This window comes from Pristiophorus japonicus, chromosome 11, assembly GCF_044704955.1.
Source record: "Pristiophorus japonicus isolate sPriJap1 chromosome 11, sPriJap1.hap1, whole genome shotgun sequence".
Taxonomy (NCBI): Eukaryota; Metazoa; Chordata; class Chondrichthyes; family Pristiophoridae; genus Pristiophorus; species Pristiophorus japonicus.
The window spans coordinates 113,713,176-113,719,562 of NC_091987.1; the positions used below are offsets into that span (position 1 = coordinate 113,713,176).

A 6,387-nucleotide genomic window follows, 5' to 3' on the forward strand; every position below is an offset into this window, starting at 1 on the left:
AGTGATGCAAATCTCACACCCACATCTCACAGCTTGTGCACACTGCCTGCTATTCAACCATGACATCAGCCAAACACATTGCACCATAGTCACTGGCACACTTCTGTTGTGTATCTGTAAAGCATGCACTCCCATGTTCCGCCACCAGGGAGCTCATCCCTTGGGAGCACTGTATATAAGCCGGCCCCTAAGGCCTGTTCCTCACTCTGGAGTGTCTTATTAAAGACTGAGGTCACTGTTACTTTAATCTCCCTGTGTACAGCCACATAGAAACATAGAAACATAGAAAATAGGTGCAGGAGTAGGCCATTCGGCCTTTCGAGCCTGCACCACCATTCAATGAGTTCATGGCTGAACATGCAACCTCAGTACCCCATTCCTGCTTTCTCGCCATACCCTTGATCCCCCTAGTAGTAAGGACTATATCTAACTCCTTTTTGAATATATTTAGTGAATTGGCCTCAACAACTTTCTGTGGTAGAGAATTCCACAGGTTCACCACTCTCTGGGTGAAGAAGTTTCTCCTCATCTCAGTCCTAAATGGCTTACCCCTTATCCTTAGACTGTGACCCCTGGTTCTGGACTTCCCCAACATTGGGAACATTCTTCCTGCATCTAACCTATCTAAACCCGTCAGAATTTTAAATGTTTCTCTGAGATCCCCTCTCATTCTTCTGAACTCCAGTGAATACAAGCCCAGTTGATCCAGCCTTTCTTGATATGTCAGTCCCGCCATCCCGGGAATCAATCTGGTGAACCTTCGCTGCACTCCCTCCAATGATGTACCATGACACCCAGGTCTCGTTGCACCTCCCTTTTTCCTAATCTGTCACCATTCAGATAATAGTCTGTCTCTCTGTTTTTACCACCAAAGTGGATAAACTCACATTTATCCACATTATACTTCATCTGCCATGCATTTGCCCACTCACCTAACCTATCCAAGTCACTCTGCAGCCTCATAGCATCCTCCTCGCAGCTCACACTGCCACCCAACTTAGTGTCATCCGCAAATTTGGAGATACTACATTTAATCCCCTCGTCCAAATCATTAATGTACAATGCAAACAGCTGGGGCCCCAGCACAAAACCTTGCGGTACCCCACTAGTCACTGCCTGCCATTCTGAAAAATACCCATTTACTCCGACTCTTTGCTTCCTGTCTGACAACCAGTTCTCAATCCATGTCGGCACACTACCCCCAATCACATGTGCTTTAACTTTGCACATTAATCTCTTGTGTGGGACCTTATCGAGAGCCTTCTGAAAGTCCAAATATACCACATCAACTGGTTCTCCCTTGTCCACTCTACTGGAAACATCCTCAAAAAATTCCAGAAGATTTGTCAAGCATGATTTCCCTTTCACAAATCCATGCTGACTTGGACCTATCATGTCACCTCTTTCCAAATGCACTGCTATGACATCCTTAATAATTGATTCCATCATTTTACCCACGACCGATGTCAGGCTGACCGGTCTATAATTCCCTGTTTTCTCTCTCCCTTCTTTTTTAAAAAGTGGGGTTACATTGGCTACCCTCCACTCGATAGGAACTGATCCAGAGTCTATGGAATGTTGGAAAATGACTGTCAATGCATCCGCTATTTCCAAGGCCACCTCCTTAAGTACTCTGACATGCAGTCCATCAGGCCCTGGGGATTTATCGGCCTTCAATCCCATCAATTTCCCCAACACAATTTCCCGGTTAATAAGGATTTCTCTCAGTTCCTCCTTCTTACTAGAACCTCTGACCCCTTTTATATCCGGAAGGTTGTTTGTGTCCTCCTTCGTGAATACCGAACCAAAGTACTTGTTCAATTGGTCTGCCATTTCTTTGTTCCCCATTATGACTTCCCCTGATTCTGACTGCAGGGGACCTACGTTTGTCTTTACTAACCTTTTTCTCTTTACATATCTATAGAAACATTTGCAGTCCGTCTTAATGTTCCCTGCAAGCTTCCTGTCGTACTCTATTTTCCCTGGCCTAATCAAACCCTTTGTCGTCCTCTGCTGAGTTCTAAATTTCTCCCAGTCCCCAGGTTCACTGCTATTTCTGGCCAATTTGTATGCCACTTCCTTGGCTTTAATACTATCCCTGATTTCCCTTGTTAGCCACGGTTGAGCCATCTTCCCTTTTTTATTTTTACGCCAGACATCTGTGTTAGGAACACAACAACTGGCGATGAGAATACGAATCCAACGCACAGATGCAGCAAACTGTGGGCATCCTGGCAAAGTTCTCAGAGGGTGAGGACTGGGAAGCCTAGGTCGAATGGCTAGGCCAATGAGCTGGACGGAGAGGGAAGCGCTGCAAAAAGGAGAGCGGTCCTCCTCACAGTCTTCGGGGCACCGACCTACAGCCTCATGAAGAATCTTCTGGCTTTCAGCACACAAGTGTTAGCAATGTTCATAAATTAACTGGAACTGTGTTTGTGAGCAGAAATGTACAGGACAGAACCCACCAGTCTGCAACTGCCAGCAGGTCTCAGGTGATCCCAATGACTCAGAGTCCCCAACAAAGAAAGAATGCAAGGCAATTCACACCTTGTTGGCGTTGTGGAGGCTTCCATTCAGCCTATTCATGCCGCTTCAAAGGGTATGTTTGCAAGAGCTGTGGAACAATGGGGCACCTCCACTGAGCTTGCAAATGAGCTGCAAGCTCTGCAAAACTTGCTAACCACCATGTGGCAGAGGAAGATCGGTCCATGGTGGATCAAAGCAATTTCGAGCTTCAGAGAGAGGAGGCAGATGCTGAAGTACACGGGGTGCACACATTTTCGACGAAATGTCCACCTATAATGCTAAACGTGAAATTGAATGGCTTACCTGTAGCCATGGAACTGGACACTGGCGCTAGCCAATCCATCATGAGTAAAAAGATATTTCAGAGACCGTTGTGCAACAAGGCATTCAGATCAGCCCTGAGCCCCATCCACACAAAACTGAGAACATACACCAAAGAGCTTATCACTGTCCTGGGCAGCGCCATGGTCAAGGTCACCTACGAGGGCACGGTGCACGAACTGCCACTCTGGATTGTCCCGGGCGATGGCCCCACACTGCTTGCAAGGAGCTGGCTGGGCAAAATCCGCTGGAACTGGGATGACATCCGAGCGCTATCACATGTCGATGAGGCCTCATGTACCCAGGATCTTAACAAATTTCCTTCCCTTTTTAAGCCAGGCATTGGAAACTTTTCCGGGGCGAAGGTGCGGATCCACTTGGTCCCAGAGGCACGACCCATTCACCACAAGGCGCGAGCGGTACCTCACATGATAAGGGAGAGAGTGGAAATCGAGCTGGACAGGCTGCAATATGAGGGCATCATCTCCCCAGTGGAATTCAGTGAGTGGGCCAGCCCGACTGTTCCAGTACTCAAAAGTGAAGGCAGGGTCAGGACTTGCGGCAATTATAAAGTAACTATTAATCGTTTCTCACTACAGGACCAATACCTGCTACCTAAGGCAGACAACCTATTTGCGATGCTGGCAGGAGGCAAGACGTTCACCAAGCTCGACCTGACTTCGGCCTACATGATGCTGGTGCTGGAGGAGTCTTTGAATGGCCTCACCTGCATCAACACACACAAGGGACTGTTCATCTACAACAGATGCCCGTTTGGAATTCGGTCGGCTGCAGCGATCTTCCAGAGAAACATGGAGAGCCTACTCAAGTCGGTACCACACATGGTGGTCTTTCAGGACGATATATTGGTCATGGGTCGGGACACCGCCGAGCACCTACAAAACCTGGAGGAGATTCTCCAGTGACTGGATCGCGTAGAGCTGCGGCTGAAGAGGTCGAAATGCATCTTCATGGCAACAGAAGTGGAGTTTTTGGGGAGAAAGAACACGGCGGATGGCATTCAGCCCACAGACACCAAAACAGAGGCTATCAGGAACGCACCCAGGCCACAGAACATTGCGGAGCTGCGGTCGTTCCTGGGACCCCTCAACTATTTTGGTAACTTCCTACCAGGGTTAAGCACCCTTTTAGAGCCCCTACATGTGTTATTGCGCAAAGGTGAGAACTCGGTATGGGGAAAAAACCAACTAATTGCTTTTGAGAAAGCCAAGAACATTTTATGCTCCAACAAGCTGCTTGTATTGTATAACCCGTATAAAAGACTTGTGCTCGCATGTGATGCGTCATCGTACGGAGTCGGGTGTGTATTACAACAAGCTAATGTTGCGGGAAAGTTGCAACCTGTCGCCTATGCTTCCAGGAGTTTGTCGACGGCGGAGAGGGCCTACAGCATGATTGAGAAGAGGCATTAGTGTGTGTGTTCGGGGTAAAGAAAATGCATCAGTACCTGTTTGGCCTCAAATTGGAGCTGGAAACCGATCACAAGCCTCTCACATCCCTGTTGACTGAAAACAAGGGGATAAATACTAATGCCTCAGCTCGCCTACAAAGGTGGACACTCGCGCTATCAGCGTATACCTATACCATCCGCCACAGGCCAGGCACCGAGAACTGTGCGGATGTTCTCAGTCGGCTACCATTGCCCACCATGGGGGTGGAAATGGCGCAGCCTGTAAACTTGTTGATGGTGGCGCAGCCCGCAGACTTGTTGATGGACATGGGAACGTTTGAAAATGATAAATCACCTGTCACGGCCCGCCAGATTAGGACTTGGACCAGCCAAGATCCTCTGCCGTCCCTCGTAAAAAACTGTGTCCTGCATGGGAGCTGGGCCAGCATCCCCATTGAAATGCAAGAGCCATTCAATCCGTTCCAGTGGCGAAAGGACGAGCTGTCCATTCAGGCAGACTGCCTGTTGTGGGTTAACCACGTAGTGCTACCAAAAAAGGGCAGGGAGACATTCATCTCGGATCTCCACAGCACACACCCAGGTATAGTAATGATGAAAGCGATAGCTAGATCCCATGCGTGGTGGCCCGGTATCGACTCTGACTTAGAGTTCTGTGTATGGCAATGCAGAATATGTGCTCAGTTGAGCAACACGCCCAGAGAGGCACCAATAAGTTTGTAGTCCTGGCCCTCCAGACCATGGTCGAGGATCCATGTTGACTATGCGGGCCCGTTTCTCGGTAAAATGTTGGATGCTTTTTCAAAATGGATTGAATGTGAAATAATGTCGGGAAACACCGCCACCACCACCATTGAAAGCCTGAGGGCCATGTTTGCCACCCACGGCCTGCCTGACATACTGGTCAGTGACAAAGGGCCATGTTTCACCAGTGCCGAATTTAAAGAATTCATGACCCCCCAATGGGATCAAACATGTCACCTCGGCCCCGTTTAAACCAGCCTCCAATGGGCAGGCAGAGCAGGCAGTACAAACCATCAAACAGAGCCTTAAACAAGTCACAGAAGGCTCACTCCAAACCCGCCTGTCCCGAGTACTGCTCAGCTACCGCACGAGACCTCACTCGCTCACAGGGGTGCCCCCGGCTGAGCTACTTATGAAAAGGACACTTAAAACCAGACTCTCGCTGGTCAAATTTGCAGAAAGCACCTGGACCAAATGAGGCTGCGGTTCACAGACTGCCCTGAATAACCCACAGCAGACACCACCTTTTTCGAGCCCACAACACACACCCAAAGGATCAACGACACCACGCCGGACCAGGAAATCGAACCCATCACGCCCAGCAGCCCAGCAAGGCCAGGCTCACCTAGCAGCCCTGCAGGGCCAACAACACGTCAGCCCAATGAGGGCACAGCCAACACACCAGAACAGACATTTGTACCAAGGCGGTCCACCAGGGAAAGAAAGGCTCCCGACCGCCTCACCTTGTAAATAGTTTTCACTTTGACTTTGAGTGGGGGGAGGGCGAAGTGATGTTGTGTATCTGTAAAGCATGCTCTCCCATGTTCCGCACCAGGGAGCTCATCCCCTGAAGTCCCAAGGGAACCCAGCATCCCTTGGGAGCACTGTATATAAGCCGGCCCCTGAGGCCTGTTCCTCACTCTGTGGTGTCTTATTAAAGACTGAGGTCACTGTATCGCTTCTCGGCCTTTTGGCTAAGATCAAGTGTAGTATCTGTTCTTATCAGTTTAATATCCCCTATCTGGGGACCAAATATTAAATTGATTTTTGGAACTGGGAGATGGAACAGGGGCTTGCTCCGTCCACTCCACGCTCCGACCTGGTATTGCAGTGTTTCCAGGAACGGTGCAGCTTCCCCTCTCGGCCTTTTGGCTAAGATCAAATGTAATAGCGCAAAGTGATCTTTGGCGCTGGAGTTGATCTGACAAGAATGAACAAAAAAAAAGTTACTTTAACCTCCCTGTGTGCAGCCTCATCTGTGTTAAGAACACAATAACTTCCTTCTTTCTTACAGGACAAACTACTGCACCCATGTCTGGGAGCAACTGGTCTGAGCCTTGATGTAACCTGATACACCACTCCCTGGA

General features: G+C 49.1%; 1 non-coding gene across 1 annotated transcript; it reads left to right on the top strand.

The window, feature by feature from the left end:
- The first annotated feature begins 5,974 nt into the window (after nt 1–5,974).
- LOC139276631 (U2 spliceosomal RNA) lies at nt 5,975–6,156 on the top strand. The gene has a single exon (XR_011595966.1). It is a non-coding gene; the product is annotated as a U2 spliceosomal RNA (small nuclear RNA).
- The last annotated feature ends 231 nt before the right edge of the window (nt 6,157–6,387 follow it).